Consider the following 13,074-nt stretch of genomic DNA (forward strand, 5'->3'; position numbering starts at 1 on the left):
ACTGAGGATGGATCAAAAACATTGTAGTTACTCTACAATACTAACCTAAATGACAGAGTGAAAAGAAGGAAGCCTGTACAGAATAAAAAATATTCCAAAACATGCATCCAGTTTGCAACAAGGCACTTAAGTAATACTGTAAAAAATGTGGCAAAGAAATGAACTTTGTCCTGAATACAAAGCGTTATGTTTGGGGAAAATCCAACACAACACATCACTGAGTACCACTCAAGCATGGTATTTTCAAGCATGGTGGTAGCTGCATCATGTTATAGGTATGCTTGTCATCGGCAAGGACTAGGGAGTTTTTTTAGGATAAAAATTAATGGAATACAGCTATACGAACAGGCACAATCCTAGAGAAAGACCTGGTTCAGTCTGCTTTCCAACAGACACTGGGAGATGAATTCACCTTTCTGCAGGACAATAACCTAAAACCACAAGGCCAAATCTACACTGGAGTTGCTTACCAAGACGACATTGAATGTTCCTGAGTGGCCTTGTTAAATTTTTTGGAAATAAATCGTCTTGAAAATCTATGGCAAGACTTGAAAATGGCTGTCTAGCAATGATCAACAATCAACTTGACAGAGCTTGTAGAATTTAAAAAAGAGTAATGGGCAAATATTGTACAACCAGGTGTGCAAACCTCTTAGAGACGTACCCAAAAAGACTCACAGCTGTAATCACTGCCAAAGGTGCTTCTACAAAGTATTGACTCAGGGGTGTGAATACTTACAGTATGTAAATTAGCTATTTCTGTATTTCAATTTCAATAAATTAGCAAAAATATCTAAACACGTTTTCACTTTGTCATAATGGGGTATTATGGGATTTTTTGTATTAAAAAAAATTCCATTTTGAATTCAAGCTATAACACAACAAAATGTGGATTAAGTCAAGGGGTATGAATACTTTCTGAAGGCACTGTATGAATACTTTCTGAAGGCATTGTATTTGTGTGTTGTGCAGTATACGGTTGGTATTAGAGTGTGTGAGTATTCAATTCAATTCAAATAACTCTTATTTCCTGGGAGGGAACTTAATGTATGGTGAAGAATGGTACATACAAGACATATGACAACATAGAGCACAAAAACCTGTAGGCTACAGTATAAAGGTTTAGAAGTGTTCTATGGAATCCCAGGGTATATCCACATACAGTTGAAGTCGGAAGTTTACATACACTTAGGTTGGAGTCATTAAAACTAGTTTTTCAACCACTCCACAAATGTCTTGTTAACAAACTATAGTTTTGGCAAGTCGGTTAGGACATCTACTTTGTGCATGACACAAGTCATTTTTCTAAACAATTGTTTACAGACAGATTATTTCACTTATAATTCACTGTATCACAATTCCAGTGGGTCAGAAGTTTACATACACTAAGTTGACTGTGCCTTTAAACAGCTTGGAAAATTCCAGAAAATGTCATGGCTTTAGAAGCTTCTGATAGGCTAATTAACATCATTTGAGTCAATTGGAGGTGTACCTGTGGATGTATTTCAAGGCCTACCTTCAAACTCAGCGCCTCTTTGCTTGACATCATGGGAAAATCAAAAGACCTCAGCAAAAAAATGGTAGACCTCCACAAGTCTGGTTCATCCTTGGGAGCAATATCCAAACGCCTGAAGGTACCACGTTCATCTGTACAAACAATAGTACGCAAGTGTAAACACCATGGGACAACGCAGCCGTCATACCACTCAGGAAGGAGACGTGTTCTGTCTCTTAGAGATGAACGTACTTTGGTGCGAAAAGTGCAAATCAATCCCAGAACAATAGCAAAGGACCTTGTGAAGAAACAGGTACAAAATTATCTATATCCACAGTAAAAAGAGTCCTATATAGACATAACCTGAAAGGCCGCTCAGAAAGGAAGAAGCCACTGCTCCAAAACCGCCATAAAAAAGCCAGACTACGGTTTGCAACTGCACATGGGGACAAAGATCGTACTTTTTGGAGAAATGTCCTCTGGTCTGATGAAACAAAAATAGAACTGTTTGGCCATAATGACCATTGTTATGTTTGGAGGAAAAAGGGGGAGCTTGCAAGCCGAAGAACACCATCCCAACCGTGAAGCACGGGGTAGCAGCATCATGCTGTGGGGGTGCTTTGCTGCAGGAGGGACTGGTGCACATCACAAAATAGATGGCATCATGAGGAAGGAAAATTATGTGGATATATTGACATCAGTCAGGAAGTTAAAGCTTGGTCGCAAATGGGTCTTCCAAATGGACAATGACCCCAAGCATACTACCAAAGTTGTGCCAAAATGGCTTAAGGACAACAAAGTCAAGGTATTGGAGTGGCCATCACAAAGCCCTGACCTCAATCCTATTGAAAATTTGTGGGTAGAACTGAAAAGGCGTGTGCGAGCAAGGAGGCCTACAAACCTGACTCAGTGACACCAGCTCTGTCAGGAGGAATGGGCTCAAATTCACCCAACTTATTGTGGGAAGCTTGTGGAAGGCTACCCGAAACGTTTGACCGAAGTTAAACAATTTAAAGGCAATGCTACCAAATACTAATTGAGTGTATGTAAACTTCTGACCCACTGGGAATGTGATGAAATAAATAAAAGCTGTAATAAATCATTCTCTCTACTTTTATTCTGACATTTCACATTCTTAAAATAAAGTGACTAAGAAAATAACTGACCTAAGACAGGGAATTTTTACTAGGATTAAATGTCAGGAATTGTGAAAAACTGAGTTTAAATGTATTTGGCTAAGGTGTATGTAAACTTCTAACTTCAACTGTATATACAAATACAAATACAAACTTCAAGAGTTAAGAGTTAAGTAGTTAAATGGATGTTGGCACAAAACTAGAAACTGTTCTCTTAGATTTCTAATGGGAGAGCTTTATACCTGGGTCTGGAGGGTAGGGGCTGTACTGGTCATGTCAAATGCTATCTGTTCCCCCTTCTTCCTCACTCAATATTAAGAGCTAATATGGATTCTATAAAGCATTTATAAAATGCTTGGAGGATTGATTGGTGTATATTAAACATCCTCAATTTCCATAGAAAGAACACAGACACATACAGAGCCGTGAAAAAGTATTTGCCCCCTTTCTGATTTTCTCTATTTTTGCATATTTTCTATACTGAATTATCAGATCTTCAACCAAAAACTAATATTAGATAAAGGTAACATGAGTTTAGAAATAACAAAGAAAATATACTTATTTTATTTATTTAATGAACAAATTATTGCAACACCCTGTGTGAAAAAGTAATTGCCCCCTTACACTCAATAACTGGTTGTGCCACCTTTATCTGCAATGACTCCACCAAATGCTTCCTGTAGTTATTGATCTGTCTCTCTCATCGCTGTGGAGGAATTCTGGCCCACTCTTGCATGCAGAACTGCTTTAACTCAGCGACATTTGTGGGTTTTCAAGCATGAACTGCTTGTTTCAAGTCCTGCTATAACATCTCAATTGGGATTAGGTCTGGACTTTGACTAGGCCATTCCAAAACTTCAAATTAGTTGCTTTTTAACCATTTTCATGTACACTTGATTGTGTGTTTTGAATCATGGTCTTGCTGCATGACCCAGCTGCGCTTCAGCTTCAGGTCACAGACGGATGGCCTGACATTCTCCTGTAGAATTCTCTGATACAGAGCAGAATTCATGGTTCCTTCTATTAAGGCATGTCGTCCATGTCCTGAGGCAGCAAAGCATCCCCAAACCATCACACTTCCACCACCATGCTTGACCGTTGGTATGAGGTTCTTACTGTGGAATGCAGTGTTTGGTTTTCGCCAGACATAATTGGACCCATCTCATTCAAAAGGTTAACTCAAGTTTGCCAAAAAACACCTGGAAGCTGCTGGATGATCATCAAGACTCTTGAAAGAATGTTCTATGGATATATGAGTCAAAAGTAGAACTAGCGGAGTGGAACTAACCTTCCATGAAGTTGGATTATTTTCCAGAGAATGCATATAGCCCTGAGTTGATTATCCCATTCTTACCATGGCTATAATTGAACACATTTGCCGCTAGAAATGTGTTTATTTGCCGGTAGAAATGTGTTCAACATCCAATGAAGTAGCTAGACAGTTTACTAGATAGCTACAGTAGTTGTCTTGGTAACCAAACAAACAGACTTGCTAGTTTAGCTAACCAAACCATCAGTCCTAGCTTGCTATTCTAAAAATCTAATTCAACAATGCCAATACTGTTTTCAACTCGACTTTCGCTTAAACATTGAACATGTAAGAATTAACTATAGCCATTGAATTCTACCATGCAGGTATACCGTGCATTATAGGGAAATAATGCACACTCTAGAATGCCCTTCAAGCCAATCAGAAATAAGTATTTAACAGTGCCATGGTATAATTAAGCAATAAGGCTCGAGGGGGTGTGGTATATGGCCAATATACCACGGCTAAGGGCTGTTCTTTGCACGACGCAACGCGGAGTGCCTGGATACAGCCCTTAGCCGTGGTATATTGGCCATATATCACAAACCCCAGAGGTGCCTTATTGCTATTATAAACTGGTTACCAACGTAATTAGAGCAGTAAAAATAAATGTTTTGTCATACCCGTGATATACCACGGCTGTCAGCCAATCAGTATTCAGGGCTCGAAGCACCCAGTTTATAATGAGTTTTGAATTCCGGTATGGATACACCATCTTGTGTAAGTATGTTGCGTGTGTAGAAAATGTCATGGAGCACACACACACACACTCACACACACACACAGCCAGAGTCATGATGCTTTACTATTGTATGACAAACATGTAGGCCAACCATACATATACAATCCACCAACTATGCCATCATTGCCTTGAATGGGGAGGCCCGTTCTATAGAATCTATTTCTATGGGCCAAACGTCCTCACAACAAGGATTAGCTGCTCTGTTTTAGGAAGTGAAAATCGAAACAATTACTTTGATCATCAAGTAAAATTTGAGTTATTGTCACCCTAATCCTACGATTATCTAGATTATCTAGCTAATGTCAACGCCATTCATTTTCTTAATGTATGATCACAAAACAATTGTAAATATACTACATTGTTGCAGTAAAAATCGTTAACAGAATGAGCTACATTGTAAAGGTTTGTTTTTAGCCTCGTAATGGTTGAGGTTTGGATTGGGAAGGGCAGACTGATCCAAGATCTGTGATTAGAGGGAAGTTGTTATTCCTTCAGTGGCTGAGCTCACCTCATGCTGTAACGCTGTGAGTGAGTGACTACAGTGGTGGAATTAGCAGTAGGCCAACATCTGTGGTCCACGGTGGTCAGAGAGAGAGAGAGAGAGAGAGAGAGAGAGAGAGAGAGAGAGAGAGAGAGAGAGAGAGAGAGAGAGAGAGAGAGAGAGAGAGAGAGAGAGAGAGAGAGAGAGAGAGAGAGAGAGAGAGAGAGAGAGAGAGAGAGAGAGAGAGAGAGAGAGAGAGAGAGAGAGAGAGAGAGAGAGAGAGAGAGTGAGAGAGAGAGAGAGAGAGAGAGAGAGAGAGAGAGAGAGAGAGAGAGAGGCAGAAGAACTAGGTCATTTGGAAATAAGCACTGAAAGCCCTGCCATGAGTTCCTCTGTAGCTCAGTTGGTAGAGCATGGCTCTTGCAACGCCAGGATAGTGGATTCAATTCCTGGGACCACCCCTAGGTAAAATGTATGCATGTAAGATGCTTTGGATAAAAGCATCTGCTAAATTCATCTTCTTGATGAATCATCACTAACTCACGCATGAACGTACTGTACATACACACACACAGCAATGCTTTGTTAGCCCTCAATTACAAGTACCTATCCACCCGTCTGGAAATTATTTCAACCTCAGTTGTCAACACAGGTGTGGCACAACCTAGTGGCCATCTAGTGTGACTATTGACTTCATCTAAAAGGCTCTGCATGGTCAATCCGCCGTCTGCAGTGGCCGTACAGCATTTAATGAGATGCGGCCTCTGCAGAAGTCAGAGCATTCATACTTCTTGCGCTTCGCAGAGCAGAGCTGTTGTGAAGGAAGTTGTCAAGGAAGTGAGTTTGTGTTTCTACAGGACCTCCTGCCCCCACCTACCGTCAACCAATCATGTCAATATGGGGCTATACGGAGCTATACGGAGCCCTCCGCATTGTTACAAAATTTGGGAGGCGCACGGCGATGCTGTACAAAGCTCGATTTGATCTCCGCAAGCATCCGGAGGCTCTGCAATTGTGTCACACCCTCCATACGGAGCCTCCAGATTGCATTTCCGGAGCCTCCAGATTGCAATTCGGAGCAAGCATAAAGTGGCTTTTAGTGTCCAGTAAGTTTATGTCCATTTCTTTGAGCAGCCAACTAGGTGACCCTCAGTAGATGAACACTGGTGGTTTGTTGTGGCCGAGTATTGGTGCTAAACCGTGTTGTTGGAGTCCGGCATGCTAGTTGGCTGTGGCTTCATATGACTAGATGCCCTGGACGGTTTTCACGGAAGAATACTGTACCAAGTTAGCTAGCTGAATAAACTAAGTTAGTCTATTCCTAGAAAACATTGAACCGCTGTAGTTTACAACAATTATAGTTTCTGAAGTGGAAGTTGGGAGAGTTATATTTGGGTGTTTCAGTGAAACGTAAGTGAGGGAGGCCCCGCTCTCTCGCTTTCCCAGATGTTTAGTTCATTTCATTCCGATCTCCTTTGCATTATTGTAGCCATTTTCTGTAGCCTGTCAACTATGCCTCTGTCTATCCCTGTTCTCTCCTCTCCGCACAGGCTATACAAACGCCTCACACCGCGTGGCTGCTGCCTCTCTAACCTGGTGGTCCCTGCACGCATGACCCACGTGGAGTTCCAGGTCTCCGGCAGCCTCTGGAACTTCTGTTCTGCGGCCAACAAGGCAGAGTTCATCTCAGCCTATGCTACCCTCCAGTCCCTCGACTTCTTGGCGCTGACGGAAACATGGATTACCACTGAAAACACTGCTACTCCTACTGCTCTCTCATTCGTCTGACCATGTGTTCTCGCATACCCCGAGAGCATCTGGTCAGCGGGATGGTGGCACAGGAATCCTCATCTCTCCCAAGTGGACATTCTCTCCTTTCCCCCTGACCCATCTGTCTATCTCCTCATTTTAATTCCATGCTGTCACAGTCACTAGCCCATTCAAGCTTAACATCCTTGTCATTTATCGCCCTCCAGGTTGTCTTGGAGAGTTCATCAATGAGCTTGACGCCTTGATAAGTTCCTTTCCTGAGGATGGCTCACCCCTCACAGTTCTGGGTGACTTCAACCTCTCTACGTCTACCTTTGACTCATTTCTCTCTACCTTCTTCTTTCCACTCCTCTCCTCTTTTGACCTCACCCTCTCACCACCCCCCCCCCTACTCACAAGGCAGGCAATACGCTTGACCTCATCTTTACTAGATGCTGTTCTTCTACTAATCTCACTGCAACTCCCCTCCATGTCTCCGACCACTACTTTGTATCCTTTTCTCTCTCGCTCTCCTCCAACACTACTCACTCTGCCCCTACTCAGATGGTAATGCGCCGTCGCAACCTTCGCTCTCTCTCTCCCGCTACTCTCTCCTCTTCCATCCTATCATCTCTTCCCTCTGCTCAATCCTTCTCCCTCCAATCTCCCGATTCTGCCTCCTCAACCCTCCTCTCCTTCCTTTCTGCATCCTTTGACTCTCTATGTCCCCTATCCTCCCGGCCGGCTCGGTCCTCCCCTCCTGCTCTGTGGCTTGACGACTCATTGCGAGCTCACAGAACAGGGCTCGGGCAGCCGAGCGGGAAATGGAGGAAAACTAGACTCCCCTGCGGACCTGGCATCTTTTTACTCCCTCCTCTCTACATTTTCTTCATCTGTTTCTGCTGCTAAAGCCACTTTCTACCACTCTAAATTCCAAGCATCTGCCTCTAACCCTAGGAAGCTCTTTGCCACCTTCTCCTCCCTGCTGAATCCTCCTCCCCTCCCCCCCTCCTCCCTCTCTGTGGATGACTTCGTCAACCATTTTGAAAAGAAGGTTGACGACATCCGATCCTCATTTGTTAAGTCAAATGACACTGCTGGTCCTGCTCACACTGCCCCACCCTATGCTTTGACTTCTTTCTCCCCTCTCTCTCCAGATGAAATCTTGCAACTTGTGACGGCCGGCCGCCCAACAACCTGCCCGCTTGACCCTATCCCCTCCTCTCTTCTCCAGACCATCTCCGGTGACCTTCTCCCTTACCTCACCTCGCTCATCAACTCATCCTTGACCGCTGGCTATGTCCCTTCCGTCTTCAAGAGAGCGAGAGTTGCACCCCTTCTCAAAAAAACAACACTCGATCCCTCTGATGTCAACAACTACAGACCAGTATCCCTTCTTTCTTTTCTCTCCAAAACTCTTGAGTGTGCCGTCTCTAGCCAACTCTCTTGCTATCTCTCTCAGAATGACCTTCTTGGTCCAAACCAGTCAGGTTTCAAGACTGGTCATTCAACTGAGACTGCTCTTCTCTGTGTCACGGAGGCTCTCCGCACTGCTAAAGCTAACTCTCTCTCCTCTGCTCTTGTCCTTCTAGACCTGTCTGCTGCCTTTGATACTGTGAACCATCAGATCCTCCTCTCCACCCTCTCCGAGTTGGGCATCTCCGGCGCGGCTCACTCTTGGATTGCGTCCTACCTGACCGGTCGCTCCTACCAAGTGGCGTGGCGAGAATCTGTCTCCGCACCACGTGCTCTCACTACTGGTGTCCCCCAGGGCTCAGTTCTAGGCCCTTTCCTATTCTCGCTATACAGAAAGTCACTTGGCTCTGTCATATCCTCACATGGCCTCTCCTATCATTGCTACGCAGACGACACACAACTAATCTTCTCTTTCCCCCTTCTGATAACCAGGTGGCGAATCGCATCTCTGCATGTCTGGCAGACATATCAGTGTGGATGACGGATCACCACCTCAAGCTGAACCTCTGCAAGACGGAGCTGCTCTTCCTCCCGGGGAAGGACTGCCCGTTCCATGATCTCGCCATCACGGTTGACAACTCCGTTGTGTCCTCCTCCCAGAGTGCGAAGAGCCTTGGCGTGACCCTGGACAACACCCTGTCGTTCTCCGCTAACATCAAAAAAATATATATATATTGTAAAGTGGTTATCCCACTGGCTATAAGGTGAATGTACCAATTTGTAAGTCGCTCTGGATAAGAGCATCTGCTAAATGACGTAAATGTAAATTTAAATGTAACTTCAATGGGGTTTGTTGTCCTCTCTCCCACACTCTCTCCCATTCCTCCCCTTCCCCTCTCCTCCCTCCTGTCCCCCTCTCTTCCCCCCGACAGGGTAACAAGGCCCAGAATAGCAGGTGTTTAATTAGAGTATTGCAGACAGGGTGTTAAAAATGAGAGGGGAACACTTTTATTTACTGCACACATATGCGTGCCGGGTCATAAATAGGTGTGCTGGACACTCTGATCCCCCCCTAATGGCTTTTGCCTAAACCATTGTCATTGTCAAGCCAAACATGGTTTGCATGAACAGTAGTTCCATAAGGAGTTAGCAATAGAGCAGAACAGACTGGCACCCAGGCTAAATGTAACCAGGACTGGTAAAGAAAAACTCCCGGCCCTACATACAGGAATAAAATAAAATGTTATTGGTTGCGTACACATATTTTGCAGATGTTATCACAGGTGCAGCACAATGGACATAAGTATGTGGACCATGTGTTATATGTGTTCTATTGGTTGTTCTATGTGTTCTATGTGTTGTTCTATGTGTTCTATGTTTTCTATGTGTTCTATATGTTCTGTGTTTTCTATGTGATCCATGTGTTGTTCTATGTGTTCAATGTCTTCTATGTTTTCTATGTGTTGTTCTACACTATATACACAAAAGTATGTGGACACCCCTTCAAATTAGTGGATTTGGCTATTTCAGCCACATCCATTGCTGACAGATATATACAATTGAGCACACAGCCATGCAATCTCCATAGACAAACATTGGCAGCAGAATAGCCCGTACTGAAGAACTCAGTGACTTTCAATGTGGCATGTCACACCACCTTTCCAACAAGTCAGTTCGTCACATTTCTGCCCTGCTAGAGCTGTCCCGGTCAACTGTAAGTGCTGTTATTGTGAAGTGGAAACGTTTAGGAGCAACAACGGCTCAGCTGCGAAGTGGTAGGCCACACAAGCTCACAGAACGGGACCGGCGAGTGCTAAAGCGCGTAGCACGTAACAATTGTCTGTCCTCGGTTGCAACACTCACTACCGAGTTCCAAACTGCTTCTGGAAGCAATGTCAGCACAAGAACTGTTCGTCGGGAGCTTCATGAAATGGGTTTCCATGGCCGAGCAGCCGCATACAAGCCTAAGATCACCATGCGCATTGCCATGTGTCGGCTGGAGTGGTGTAAAGCTCGCCGCCATTGGACTCTGGAGCAGTGGAAACGCGTTCTCTGGAGTGATGAATCACCATCTTCACCATCTGGCAGTCTGACGGATGAATCTGGGTTTGGCGGATGCCAGGAGAACGCTACCTGCCCGATTGCATAGTACCAACTGTAGAGTTTGGTGGATGAGGAATAATGGTCTGGGGCTGTTTTTCATGGTTGGGGCTTGGCCCCTTAGTGCCAGCGAAGGGAAATCTTAACGCTAAACAATTCTGTGCTTCCAACACTATGGCAACAGTTGGGGAAGGCCCTTTCCTGTTTCAGCATGTTTGCACACGTCTATTCATTCAAGAGGTTTTCTTTATTTTTACTATTTTATACATTGTAGAATAATAGTGAAGACATAAAAACTATGAAATAACACATATGGAATCATGTAGTAAACAAAAAAGTGTTAAACAAATCAAATTATATTTTATATTTGAGATTCTTCAAATAGCCACCCTTTGCCTTGATGACAGCTTTGCACCCTCTTGGCATTCTCAACCGGCTTCACCTGGAATGCTTTTCCAACAGTCTTGAAGGAGTTCCCACATATGCTAAGCACTTGTTGGCTGCTTTCCTTCACTCTGCGGTCCGACTCATCCCGAACCATCTCAATTGTGTTGAGGTCGGGGGATTGTGGAGGCCAGGTCATCTGATGCAGCACTCCATCACTCTCCTTCTTGGTCAAATAGCCCTTACACAGCCTGGAGGTGTGTTGGGTCATTGTCCTATTGAAAAACAAATGATAGTCCCACTAAGTCCAAACCACATGGGATGGCGTATCGCTGTAGAATGCTGTGGTAGCCATGCTGGTTAAGTGTGCCTTGAATTCTAAATAAATCAGACAGTGTCACCAGCTAAGCACCCCCACATCATAACACCTCCTCCTCCATGCTTTACGGTGAGAAATACACATGCGGAGATCATCCTTTCACCCACACTGCGTCTCACAAAGACACAGCGTTTGGAACCAAAAATCTTCAATTTGGACTCCAGACCAAAAGACACATTTCCACCGGTCTAATGTCCATTGCTCGTGTTTCTTGGCCCAAGCAGGTCTCTTCTTCTTATTGGTGTCCTTTAGTAGTGGTTTATTTGCAGCAATTCGAACATGAAGGCCTGATTCACACAGTCCCCTCTGAACAGTTGATGTTGAGATGTGTCTGTTACTTGAAATCTGTGAAGCATTTATTTGGGCTGCACTTTCTGAGGCTGGTAACTCTAATGAACTTATCCTCTGCAGCAGAGTTAACTCTAGGTCTTCCATTCCTGTGGCGATCCTCATGAGAGCCAGTTTCATCATAGCGCTTGACGGTTTTTGCGACTGCACTTGTCACGCCCTGGCTCTGGGGACTCTCGTATGTTGAGCCAGGGTGTTTATTTTGTTTAGGTTCTAGTCGTTGTCTATCTATGTTGGCCTGAGTGACTCCCAATCAGAGGCAACGAGTGTCAGCTGGTTGTCTCTGATTGGGAGCCATATTTAACTGTCTGTCTTTCACTTTGTGTTTGTGGTTTCTTGTTCTGATTTGGTTTGTGTTATACTGTAGACGTCACGTTATCGTTGTTGTTTTGATCGTGTGATCATTCTAAATAAATATATAATGTTCGCATTCAACGCTGCGCCTTGGTCTCTCCCTGACGATCGTGACAGAAGAAACCACCAAAACCAGACCAAGCAGCGTGTCCAGGAGCCATCGCTAGCAGATCTCCGTGGCAACCTCGACTGGGTCAAGCCTAGTGAGGAGCAGAGAGGGTGGACTTGGGACCAGTTGAGGAAGAGCTTCGACTGGGTCAAGCCCATTGAGGAGCTGAATGGCGGGAGTTGGAGACAGAGGAGCGAGAGTTGGGCGAGAACGATGGAGGCCTGGCCCACGGGGAGGAGAGACCCCAGAAATTTTTTAGGGGGGGCTCACGACGTCGGGGCAGCAGGAGGCCGCGATAGAGCGGTCCAGCGGGTTGGCAGAGGAGGCCGCCAGGTTACGGGAGTCACTGGTCACCAGGGGGAAGGAGGTTGTAGAGGCACGGCGAGAGGTACTGGCGTGTGTTGCCAGTCCGGTCCGGCCTGTTCCTGATCCCCACGTAGGGCCAGTGGTGTGTGTTCCCAGTACGGTCCGGCCTGTTCCTGCCACTCCCACCAAGTCAGTGGTGCGTTCGTCAGCCCGGCGCGGCCCGTTCCTGCTCCCCGCACCAAGTCAGTGGTGCGCGTCGTCAGCCCGGTCCGGCCCATTCCTGCTCCCCACACCAAGTCAGTGGTGCGCGTCGTCAGCCCGGTCCGGCCCATTCCTGCTCCCCCGCACCAAGTCAGGGGTGCGCCCGTCAGCCCGGTCCGGCCCATTCCTGCTCCCCGCACCAAGTCAGGGGTGCGCCCGTCAGCCCGGTCCGGCCCATTCCTGCTCCCTGCACCAAGGCAGTGGTGCGCTTCGTCAGCCCGGCTCGGCCCGTTCCTGCTCCCCGCACCAAGTCAGTGGTGTGCTCGTCAGCCCAGTCCGGCCTGTCCCTGCTCCACGCACCAAGCCTACGGTGTGCGTCGTCAGCCTGGTAAGGCCCGTTCCTCCTCCACGCACCAAGCCAGGGGTGCGCGCCCGTCAGTCCAGCACAACCCGTGCCTGGGTCATGTCCGGAGCCGGATCCGCCGCCGAGGCGGAGTGCCCACCCGGTCCCTCCCCTGTTGTGGTTGGTTGGCGCGGTCGGAGTCCGCGCCTTTGGGGGGGGGGT

The sequence above is a fragment of the Coregonus clupeaformis genome, chromosome 26 (genome assembly GCF_020615455.1).
Source record: "Coregonus clupeaformis isolate EN_2021a chromosome 26, ASM2061545v1, whole genome shotgun sequence".
Classification (NCBI taxonomy): Eukaryota; Metazoa; Chordata; class Actinopteri; order Salmoniformes; family Salmonidae; genus Coregonus; species Coregonus clupeaformis.